Source organism: Olea europaea, chromosome 10 (genome assembly GCF_002742605.1).
Source record: "Olea europaea var. sylvestris chromosome 10, O_europaea_v1, whole genome shotgun sequence".
Lineage (NCBI taxonomy): Eukaryota > Viridiplantae > Streptophyta > Magnoliopsida > Lamiales > Oleaceae > Olea > Olea europaea.
In genome coordinates, this window is record NC_036246.1 from 13,418,985 (window position 1) to 13,432,114 (window position 13,130).

Here is a 13,130-nt window from a genome sequence, read left to right on the forward strand (position 1 = left end):
ACTGGTTTGGAAGCTTGGCGTTGAGTGCTCTAGCAACATTCAACAAGTGTTGGTGTTTACTCTCGACAATACCATTTTGCCGTGCTCTCTCAACATAGCCACTTTGATGTACAATGCCTTTAGAAACATAGAAGTCTCTCATGGTAAATTCAACACCATTGTCAGACCTTATAATCTTGATTTTGGTACTGAATTGAGTTTCAATCATATAGTTGTTTGGTCTGTGATTTATTTCTCATCAGAAATGTCCAAGTAGACATGTTGTAGTCATCTACGATAGTTAAAAAGTATTGAGAGTCATCAAGAGATGGGATTTCATAGGGACCCCAAATACAGTGAATAAGTTAAAAAATACACTGAGAGGTGTGTACACTGTTATAGAAAGGTAAGCGATGCTATTTTGCCATAGGACAAATGTTACAATGAAAATCAGAATTTGATACAATTTCAGGTACAAACTTATGTAAAATTGAGACTCTATAATGAAGAACACATCTTAGTCTATAATGCCACAATTCAAAAGGTGAGCTAGTAACAACAATAAAGCTAGGTACGTAGTCATTATTCACTACTTTATTACGATCAGTATGTATAAGAGTAGAAGGATTCAAATGAGGTTGATAAAATGCAGATTTTGCAGAACAAGCAATGTCTGAGAAACCATTGCTTGAAGGAGTACTATGCTGGAAGTAGTATAAGCTAGTCTCAAACTTTCTCTTTCCAATCATTGTCAGTGTAGAGAAGTCCTGAATGAAGCAATTAGTGCTGGGCAAACCTCCAAAATCGGACTCGAACTGAGCAGTTCTTCTTAAGTTAAATACTCGAATAGGTATTTGAATTGAAAATCGATGAGTTCGATTCAATTCTCGGTTCTAGATCAAAAATCAAAGTAATTTTTTTAAATTTATTTATTTTAAATAAGCCAAATTATTTTATTTTTTCTAAATAAATTTGCTAATTAGTTAATTTAGCTCAAAATATGATTTTTCTATTTCTAATTTTCAATCCAAGCCCAATTTAATCAAATTGACATAAGTTTTACCCAAATATATTATTCTACTGTAGTACCATTTCTATCGTTCTGGAGAAATCAAATTGAAGCTTGACAACTCCTCTCTTAATTAGTGTAAGCTTGTTATCGTCCTCTTCCTATGATTTTAACAATCAAATCTATGAAGAACTCATCAAAAAGAGACACAAAAAACATATAAGATTGGACTACATTATTTTGTAAGAGTTAAAATTGAACATGGCATTAGTTGACTTAATGTAGTTTTGTAAATATTAAAAAAATTAATTATAGTATAGAACCTGAGAGCCGAAGAAAATCAAACCCGAATGGTTCCATAATTAAATTTTGACTCAACGGTTTCACTTACTAAATACTCTAAAGTTTCGGGTCCGGTTCGATTCTAATGAGAACCAAATCGAACTAGACCATGCCCACCCATAGAAGCAATAATTGAAGAAGAATATTAGATAGCAATGATGAGAGAAAATGAGTTCACTGGCAGAGATCAAGTTACATTTGAGAGAAATAACACATAATACATTAGACAAGGAAAGGTTTTCAGACAACTTCACTATTCCTATGTGAGTCACAATAGCAGTAACCACATTAAGAAGCTTAACAATGCTCTTTACTACAGCAATAATGGTGGTTAAGTATATAATAGAGCATACCATATGATCCGTGGCACTAATGTCAATGATCCATTTTTCCTGATCCGTGGCACTAATGTCAATGATCCATTTTTCCTCTATGTCTGAAATAGCCAAACAAAAACTATTAACTGAAAAGGCTAAGACATCTAGCATGGCTGGTACTTTTGGTGAAGAAAATTGCAAATCACGAAGTGGACTAGCTGCTAGATTAACATGACTCTGATCTGCAATACTACCAGAATGAAAGGCTAGATTTGAGAACTGAGTCTAAAACTGTGGTTTCAATATATTGAGGACCTATTGACATTGCTCTGGTGTGATAGTCAAATTGGAGAATGTATTGGACATGTTTAGAAAGGTAGTGAATCCAGTCACTTGATTAGCACTTGAAGAATATTCCTAACCTTTGTTCTTTGCTAACTGAAAAGTTGAGGGATACGAATATTAACCAAGATTCCAAAAACACAATCAAAAATTGAAAATAAAGTGCAGGAAATAAAAAATGAACACAAGGATTTTTCGGCCGAAGCCCAGAGGTTCGGCGACCACTTCTAACTCTTAATCCCCTGTTGAGCATCCATTAAAATGAATAAAGGTCGATTGCACTATAAAGCCCCAAAAATAGGTAGCAAATATACAATAATGTTCCAAAATTATTACAAGTATCAAGTCACTAAGACCTATCTTATGAGAATCAACACGGTAGACACGATTCCACGAAGAAATCATTGACCAAATTACACAACTATTACATCACAGTTTCTGCCATCAAAGAATCACCCATCTTTTAAGAGAAAGCACAAAAATAAATGGTATTCCACCAAGGAACCAACCGAGATCACCAAGATCTAAAAAAACCGAACTGCCCTTCTCTAAAATCACTTTTGCATAAGACACATAACACAGAATAAATCATGCTCCACGAAGGATTGTATGCATCTATAGTATTACTTGAGTTTTCTAGTAATATTTTCAACAAAAAACCTTCAAGAACCCAAACCCTAATCACTAGAAGAAGAGTGATTTTCTTTCGTAACAGAGAAGTGAGAGAAGAGAGAGAGACTTTTTCTTTTCCTTGAAAGTGAGACGTGAGAGAGAGAGAGAATTAATTGCTGGAAGAAAAGTCTTACCTCAATTAATGTGTATCTTTCAAATATCACATGGTTAGGTAGAAGAATATCCAATGGTCAAGAAAAAAAAAACACATTTCTTTCCTTTTTAAATTTTGGAACACTTTTTTTTTTTCAACAATCTCCACCTTGCTTCCAAAATTTGAACCTATAGTGCATCCAGGAGCTTCGCCATCATTTATAACTTCAGCAATCAATGAAAAGAATCAATAGATAACATCTTTAAATAGTTTTGAAACTTATTTAAAGGTATCACCTTAGTTCCCATATCGGATGGTTTATACAAAGTAGGTATTTTATTAATTTTCAGCAATCATTTTGAAATAATATCCCTTATAAAAATGGTATTTTACATCAAAATATTTTGTTCTATCATGAAACATGGGATTCTTACTCAAATGGATTGCACTTTGGTTGTCAGAATATAATATTGGATTAGTATCTACAAAATCAAGTTCATTCAACAAACCATGCAGCCGTATGCCTTCTTTAATGGCATCAGTGGCAGCAATATATTCAGCCTCAGTGAAAGATAGAGCAACAATTTTTTGTAACTGAGATTTACAACTTATCACAGTACCACACTAAGTGTAAAAATAAGATGAAGTTGATTTTCTATTATCTCTATTTCCAGCAAAATCAGAATCTGTATAACCCTTTAAAATTACCCCCTCTTTATCCATTTTAAACATCAAACCCAAGTTAGATGAGCCCTTTAAGTATCTCAACAACCACTTCAAGGCTTCCCAATGAGTTTCACCAGGATTCGCCATAAATCTACTCAAACCACTAATATTAAAAGCCAAATCAGGTCTGGTATAAATCATTAAGTACATGACTGAACCAATAGCATTAGCATAAGGTATTTTAGACATTCTTTCAAATTCATCTTCAGTTTTTGAACAAGAACCAGATGTTAAAATAAAGTGATTGGCAAGGGTAAAGTCACAGGTTTACAATCAAACATATTAAACTTCTTGAGGATCCTATTCACATACTCTTCTTGACATAAAAACAAGCAATCAGATTTTTCATCTCTTATAATATGCGTGCCAAGTATTTTTCTTAGCGGAACCAAGATCCTTTATATCAAATTCTGATTTTAATTTGTGTTTGATATCATCAATTTCAGATTTATTGGCACTAGCAAGAAGCATATCATCAACATAAATCACAAGATACAAAGAATCTTTACCTCCATTTCCTTTGCAATAAAGACATGTATCATATCATAATTGCTTCTATTAAACCCAAGCTTCAAGACGAATGAATCGAATCTTTTATACCATTGTCTTGGAGCTTGTTTTAGGCCATACAAAGATTTTTTCAACAAACACACTGTTTTTTCTGGATTTCCTTTAATAAATCCTAAAGGTTGTTTCATGTAAATCACTTCATCCAATTCACCATATAAAAATGTAGTTTTTACATCTAGTTGATCAAGTTTCCACTTAAATTGTACAACCAAAGCAAGAATACATCTTATAGTTGTCTATTTAACAACGGGGGGAAAATCTCATCATAGTCCACACCCTCCTTTTGTGTGAAACCCTTGGCAACAAGCCTAGCCTTGTATCTAACATTGTTAGTTCCACCTTCCCCTTCCTTTATCTTATAAATCCACTTGCAATCAATTAGTTTCTTATCCTTAGGTCTATCAATCAATTCCCAAGTTTTATTTTTGTATGGGGAAGACATCTCTTCTTCGATAGCAATTAACTACCGCTTAGAATCTTTCGATTTTAAGGCTTCATGATAGGAACTAGGTTCAGCTTCAGATTCATCTTAATAAGTGAACAAAGACACAAAATCGTCACTATTAAACCTAGCTAGTCATCTAATTTGTCTCCTATCCCTGTCTCTAGTGAGTTGGTATTCATCTAGAGGTGTATTATCATCATTATACTGCTCAGGTTCAGCCAAATTAGGCTCGTTTTCATTCTGATCAGCCTCATTAGTTGCTGTTTCTAGGGAGACAGAACTGGTATTATCAATTTGAATAGGCTCTACCTCAATTTGGACATCATTTTCAATCAAATTTCTCTTTTTCCCTTCCAAACATGGCATACATGACTCATTAAAGACCATATCCCTTCTTGTAATAACCTTGTAACCTTTTTCCCCCTAAACCCACAGCCTATCCTTTAACATTTTTAGCATAACCCAAAAACACACATTTAAGGGATCTAAGTTCAAGTTTCCCTATGTTTTGATGAGCATATGCAGCACAACCAAATGTTTTCAAGTAAGAATAATTTACAGGCTTTTGTGTCCACACAATTTCAGGCACATCAAAATTTAAAGCACTTGTAGGATTTCTATTAATCAAATATGCAACAGTTTTAACAGTTTCACCCCAAAATAATTTGGGCAAGCTAGAACTTAAAAGTATGCATCTAACTTTATTCAACAAAGTTCTATTCATTCTTTCTGCAATGCCATTTTGCTGGGGTGTATAGGTCACAGTTCTATGTCTTAAAATGCCATGCAACTTGTAAAACTCATTAAACGCATAATTGCAAAATTCTAGACCATTGTCGGTTCTCAAGGTTTTGATTTTCAAATCAGTTTGATTTTCAATTTGGGTTTCCAATCTTTAAATGTAGCAAATGTTTCATCTTTAGTTTTCAAAAGAAATACCCAAATTTTTCTTGAAAAATCATCAATAATAAGCAAGAAATACTTGTAACCAGACAATGTAGGGGCGGATGTAGGGCCCCACAAATTAGCATGTAAGTATTCTAGAATTTGCTTTGATTTATGAGTACTAGTGGGAAAAGGTAACTTAACTTGCTTTCCAATCAAACATTGCTCACATTTAGACAAATCACCAATATTTGATTTTTCAAATACACCTTTATTTTGTAAAACATTTAAACCTTTTTCACCAATGTGACCAAGTCTACAATGCCACAATTTTGTAAGATTAAAACTATCATCTAAACTGCTGCTGAAAGGCCCAACAAAGATTTTGCATTTAAAAAGTATAAACCGTGTCTCTTTGGGATGGAAGTGATCAAATCACCATCCCTAAAGATTTTTTATGTGTCCTTGATCCAATTTTATGTCAAACTCCATGTCATCCAACATTCCTAAAGACACAAGGTTTCTTTCTAATTCAGGAACAAATCTGGCCCCCTTTAACAAGAAAATTCTACCATTTTCTAAGAGCAATTTTATGGTTCCAATACCTTTCACTTTACAGGTCATGTTGTTTCCCATGATAACTTGGCCCCCTTTAGTTTGTTCAAAGTCCAAAAAATAGTTTTTATTAGGGCACATGTGGAAAGAACAACCTGAATCAAGAATCCATTCTTGATTTAGGTTCCTTTCAACATTTACAAGAACCAGGCTATTGTCAAATTTTTGCTTATCATAGGACAAAGCAGCATTACCCTCATTTAATTTCTTTCCTTTCAAATCATTTTGCTTCTTGTAGTAATCTTTTGCAAAGTGACCCAACTTACCATAGTAATAACATTTCTTTCCCTTTGCCTTAGTTTTTTATTTCATTTTGTCATTGTTTCTTTTCTTAGGGCCATTTTGAAATTTTGAATGAAAATTAGATTTACCAACATTTTTTGCCTTTTATCAAAAGATTTTCTCCACTTTGTTGGTTGATAGAATCTGATTTTAATTCAAGAACCCTATTTCTTAAGGCATGTATAATGATTTCTGTGGTAAGCTTGTCTCTTCCATATTTAAGGCATTTTTAAGGTCTTTATGCCTATCACTAATAGAGTTTAACAAGACCACAGCCAGCTGATCTTCTGATAATTTCTCATCACAGTTGGCAAGGTCCTGGGTCAATTTTGTAAATCTGTCCAAGTTCTCATCTAAGTCCACAGAAGGATCCATTTTAAAAGAAAAGAATTGTTTTAGTAAAAAACATTTGTTTAGAACAGTTTTTGGCTCATATTGGGCTTTCAATTTAGTCCACAACTCTTCAGCAGTTTTAGTTTCACCTATACTTGATCACATTGTCTGAAAGGTACAAGAAAATAGTACTCCATGCTATTTCTTCTAAATCAGTTCTTTTTGTAGCAGACATTTCAACAGGCCAAGAATTATCTAAGGCTTTAGCACATTTCATTTGCATCAAGATAGCCCTCATTTTCTGGCTCCACATATTAAAGTCCTCCGTCCCATCATACAAGCTCACTTCAAACTTAGCAGTAGCCATGACTAGATTCACCAAGATAATTCACAGAACACAAGTTTGAGTTCAAGAACACATAGGGACATACAACAAGAATACTGCAGTCAGTCAGGGGATTGGGGATTGATGACCAATGCACTTATTTCAAGTTTTCACAAAACAGTAAACACTTAACACTAAGTATAGAAGGCAGAATCACTAAGAGCAGAGATAGCAATCCTATGCCTTAACTAACTTCTCCAGCAAGACCTTCCAATTGCACTCCTACTAGTGTTGTTATCTCAGATTCCCAAGACTTCTTGAGCCTTTGGACAAAGACCAGCCACTGTAGATTTTGTTAGTGCAAGGTAAATCAAGGAAAAAATTAGGAGACTCTACTGTAAGGATTAATTATAGAATGCACGAAAGATCTCACCAATGAGTTTGATAAAACTCAATTTCCACCGGCCAATGTGTACTTCAGGTTTCAGGAATCAGGTTTAATCAAGAAATCACAAGGCTCCAGTAGTCCAGGTTGCTCTAATACCACTGAAAAGTCGAGGGATGCGAATATTAACCAAGATTCCAAAAACACAATCAAAAACTGAAAATAAAGTGCAGGAAATAAAAAATGAACACAAGGATTTTTCGGCCGAAGCCCTAGAGGTTCGATGACCACTTCTAAGGCCTAATCTCCTATTGAGCATCCATTAAAATGGATAAAGCTCAGTTGCACTATAAAGCCCCAAAAATAGGCAGCAAATATACAATAATGTTCCAAAATTATTACAAGTATCAAGTCACTAAGACTTATCTTATGAGAATCAACACAGCAGACACGATTCCACGAAGAAATCACTGATCAAATTACACAACTATTACATCACAGTTTCTGCCATCAAAGAATCACCCATCTTTTAAGAGAAAACACAAAAATAAATGGTATTCCACCAAGGAACGAACCGAGATCATCAAGATCTCAAAAAAATGAACTACCCTTGTCTAAAATCACTTCGCATAAGACACATAACACAGAATAAATCGTGCTCCACGAAGGAATGTATGTATCTATAGTATTACTTGAGTTTTCTAGTAATATTTTCAACAAAAAACCTTCAAGAACCCAAACCCTAATCACTAGAAGAAGAGTGATTTTCTTTCGTAACAGAGAAGTGAGAGAAGAGAGAGAGACTTTTTCTTTTCTTGAAAGTGAGAGGTGAGAGAGAGAGAGTTAATTGCTGGAAGAAAAGTCTTGCCTCAATTAATTTGTATCTTTCATATGGTCAGGTAGAAGAATATCCAATGGTCAAGAAAAAAAACATGTTTCTTTCCTTTTTAAATTTTGGAACACTTTTTTTTTCAACACTAACTTATAGCTCGAGGGATATCCATGAAGCTTGTAACACTTGTAAATAGCCAAGCATACCACAGTAGCTGCATTTTAGTCTATCCTTCTTGAAACCCTGATTATTATACATAGGTTGTTGACCACCACTAGAATTCATTGAACCAGCCATCAACCTACTTACAAAAGCAGTAGCTTCAACATTAGTTTAGTTTTTAGACGCTATATCCTTTTGTTTCTCATCCCGTTGAACTAATACAAATGCCTTGTTTAGTGGAGGCAGAGGCTCCATCATCAAAATCTGGCTACACACATTAGAATAAAGTCATCTAATCCCATTAAAAATTGCAAGATCTACTCCTCTTCATAATAGTAGTTGTTCTTAAGACTATAGTTTGACAACTCTTCCCGCAAACCTTTCAGCCTATTAAAATAGGCACTCATAGAGCCATTTCCTTGTGAGATAGAAACATTCAACTAGATTTGACATGATGAGTCCTTATGCATAAGACTTAGATATAACTCTTTAGGAATTAAGTTTATAGTGAATAATGAAATTATGTGATTACCTCAACGCCAAGCCACATACAAAGGTAAATCCATGGGAGATTTAGGTATAAAACCATCAATGAGACTTTCCTTATTCTTCACACTGAGTGCCATTTCTACAGCACAACTCCACGTTGAGTAATTTTCATCAGAAAGTATAACAAACACAATATGCATTCCCCGTATTATCTCCATAGTGCATGTAATAAGGATTCAAAGGATTTGTTACCATTCGTTAAGCAGCAACAATTGGATCTTCACTGTGATGAGCATTCAGTGAAGAATTGTTGGTAGAACCTTCATCTCGAGTCTCTAAGCTAGCAGCCATGAGCGAAAGCTTCGATTTGCTCCGATACCATGTAAAATTTGTCCAAGTCAGAGAGGAAATCATCCACAAGCTCAGAGAGAAAACCAGATGAAATGAAATAGTCTATTTGCTTATTGAAGAATGAATGAGTAGTGTATATATACACCCATATGTACAATAGCCGAATTAACAAATTGACTTGCTATATAGATGATAGCTCAGCAATTCTAACAACTCTAACATGATTCAGGCTAATTACATAAATACCCTTGCAAGTGCCACTCATTCTGTAAGAGAACAACTTCTCTACGCATTAGGCCGGAAGGATTTTAATTATTTGGGATACCATAAAGGTAAAATTAACAGTGTTGGCGATTACCTCTCAAGTCATCTATTGCATAGCCACTTGTAAGGTAACGTCCCTTACATTTCATCTTAGTTTGTTTATGCATTTCATACTATTGTTAGTCGACAACCTCTATGGAATAATATCACTTTTCCATCACGATGGAAGCAAGGGAAAGCCTTTTCAGTTCTTCAACACTGGACTAATCATGAAGACTTTCATGATCTAATTCAAAATAGTTGAGAGCAAGAATTCATGGGGACAAATCAATTTACTCTTTGCAAGAAGTTGCAAAATCTAAAAATTGCACCAAAAAGGCTTAATGATAAATATTTTTCGCACATCTCTTCAAGAACTAAATTTGCGAAAAGGACCAAAAGGAAATTTGCAGCGGCACAATTGGATCTACATGACCAACCAACAAATCCCTGGCTCCAATGTAAGGTGGCTCGATTGTGGAAAATAGCCATGGGATTAAGCAAAGCGGAAAGAAGCTTTTATTACCGAAAAGCTAAATGTGTTTACTTGAAGAATGGCGATAAATGCAATAAATTCTTTCACTCGTAGTCAAAAGGAACGTGAAACGGAACTACATTGCTGTTGTACTTAAAGGGAACGGAGCCTACACTACGTCACAAAATTTGGCTGCAGCTAAATTTACTAAGTTTTATGTTGATTTACTGGGCACGAATAACTTAATGCAGCCTGTTGATGTTGAAATTGAGGACAGGTCTGATGGTTTCCGCAGAAGAGGCGCATGACCTTATATGAGACATCTCAGGGCAAGAGATTAAGGATGCACTTTTTAGTATTGGGGATGACAAATACTTGGGGCATGATGGTTTTACGTCATGTTTCTTTAAGAAGTCTTGGGAGATTTTTGGGAATGAGTTCATGGAGGCAATTAAAGAATTCTTCTCCTCGAGTTCTCTTCTCAAAGAAACCAACCATACAGTTATTGCATTGGTTCCTAAAGATTCTCACTCGCCTACTGTTGGGGACTATCGATAGTAACACAAAAGTTATAGCATGCCGTAAAAAGTAAGATTTGTTGTAGTGATCGACCGATTGCTCGTTGCAACGTGTTCTATAAGGTTATCACCAAGATTCTTGCTTCTCGGTTGGGACCTATTCATAACATTATTGTGGATCAAGCGCAAGCCCCTTTGTGAAGGGTCCGAGTATGATGGAAAATATCCATCTTGCTCAAGGGCTTATGAGGCAGTATAATCATAAAAGGGTTGCTTCTAGATGCTTTCTCTCTTGGATATTATTACAACTATTATTCATATCAACAATGGCTTCCGCAGGTATGAATTCATTTTATTATTTTAATTTTGGTGATTCTTGATTCTTAGCATGATTAAATTAAATTTCAACAATTGGTATCAGAGCCTAATACTAGGATCAGAATTCATTATTAAAACAAATTATTGTTTTAAACTTTTTCGTCTTTGCATTAAATTTTCATGTGAAGATTTTTGTGCATATGATTTAGTGACTGCATCGTATATGCATAATTCGTTATATGAACATAAGTGAAGAAACCCAGAAACATGCAAAGTGAAAAGTGCTCGTCTCCTTCCCCAAATTTGCAAAGAATTCAATCGGTAAACCACCATATTCCTGCCGCCGAAAACTCTCACCACCACCGCAGCAAGTTCTTGAAACACCACCATGAATGCTTGGTTTTGTCTTTTCCCAAATTCTGCCCAAAGTTCCCATATAAGAGATGGGATATATTATATATATTCTTGCTTCAATTTTCAACCACCAGAAGCATCTTTTTTATTATTATTATTTTACAAATCCAAGCAATTAATTCACTGCACACACAACAAAGATACAATTTACAAATCCATGTGTTGTTTTCTCGAGGGCCTTCACAGGTTAATTTCTTGACAACACCCATTATAATCCAGAAGGCCTTCCAATTGATAACTCGCTTAACCAAACAACCACCTTTGGGTTGTACAAAATTGGGTCCTCGACTTATATTGAGGGATCGAGTCGAACCATAGCGCCGGCTGAGAGATCAAGTATGGAGGATTTAAGGGATTTTGTCTTCAGCCGTGTGTAATATATATTTGGGGATGGGACTTGTCTTGCAATTTGTGAGATGGGACAAATTGAATTCTAAAAGGATTTTAGAATTATATTTTTGATGGATTTGATCTATGTTTTAGTTTTGACCAAATTAAATGTTTATTAATCCGATTAAAATATATCAAATAATAATAATAATAATTTAATTGACAACTTTTATATATTTCATTAAATTGTATATGTATTTAAATATTGTCATTATTTATGCATTTAAATTTCATTTTTGAAATTTTGTTGCCAATTTCGTCTCTCAATTACATATGAATTTTTTGTCTTTCATCGATTAATGATTATGATTTGTTGCGTAGTTATTGTTTTGTAATTGAATTTTTATGGAATTTGAGACGATCCTTATTTTTCCCACAAAGAGAAATATTTTGAAATAAAAATGGGTGGTAACTGTCAAAGTGGTACATTCATTATTATTTAGGGAAAATTGCAGCCGAGGTACCAAACCTTTTGTTTATTAGCAGACTTTGCCCAGATCTTTAGTTTGTGTCACCCACAGTCCCAAACCTTTCAAAAATATGCATCGGGGGTTCAAATGGATGGAAACCGTCTGTTTGACCATTAATTGACTAGAAAAGTCAAAATTTGACCAATTTGGACCAAATTAAAAAGGGCAAAGTGGTACTTTGCATTTTTTCTTAATATTAATAATTAAAATAATTAATAATAACAATAGAAAAGTAAAAACAAAATAAATAAAAATCAAAGAAAAGAAAGGGAATACTGTTCATCTTCACCCCACCCTGCCTCGCCCGCCCCGCCCCACGCCACCACACCCAACTGCTGTTCATTCGATTCTGCAGCATTCAAAATGTCCAGAAAATGTCTTCTGTCATTTTCTTGTTTCGGAGACCACTCTCGAAACCTTATTCCGATCCACCTTCCCCAAATTGAAATTCGAATCTTATTATTTCGATCCGGAGAAGGTTCGCGGATTGATCTCCAGTTCTGTTAGATACGAACTAGAACAGCCGTTGAATTACGCGAGAAATTACTTGGCGGATCTTCTGGAGCCTTGTGTCAGGCAGGTGATTTACTTGGATTCGGATCTTGTACTAGTCGATAATATTTTGAAGCTTTGGAGTACAAGCTTGGGGAAGAAGACAATTGTAGCACCCAAATATTGCCATACAAACTTCACCAAATACTTCACCGGATATTTCTGGTCGAAATCGCGATTTTTCGACGTGTTTTCGCAGTGGAACACCTATTATTTCAACACCGGAGTTATGGTTATAGATCTAAGTAAATGGCGGCACTTTGGATACAAGCGACGAATAGAGAAGTGGATGGAGATATAGAAGACAAGCCCAAGCAGAATTTACGAGCTCGGCTCACTGCCACCGTTCTTGCTGGTTTTCGCTGGACACATATCCCCTATCGAGCATCGTTGGAATCAGCATGGCTTGGAAGGCGATAATGTGAGAGGAAGTTGTCATGACCTGCATATCGGTCCTGTGAGTCTGCTGCATTGGAGCGATTTCGGCAAGCCGTGGCTCCGGCTCAACTCCAAGCAGCCGTGCCCGCTGGAATCG

At 35.1% G+C, this 13,130-nt stretch overlaps 1 pseudogene; it reads left to right on the forward strand.

The window, feature by feature from the left end:
• Positions 1 to 10,237: 10,237 nt before the first annotated feature.
• The window catches only part of LOC111400310, a 3,598-nt pseudogene continuing 705 nt past the window's right edge, over positions 10,238 to 13,130 (forward strand).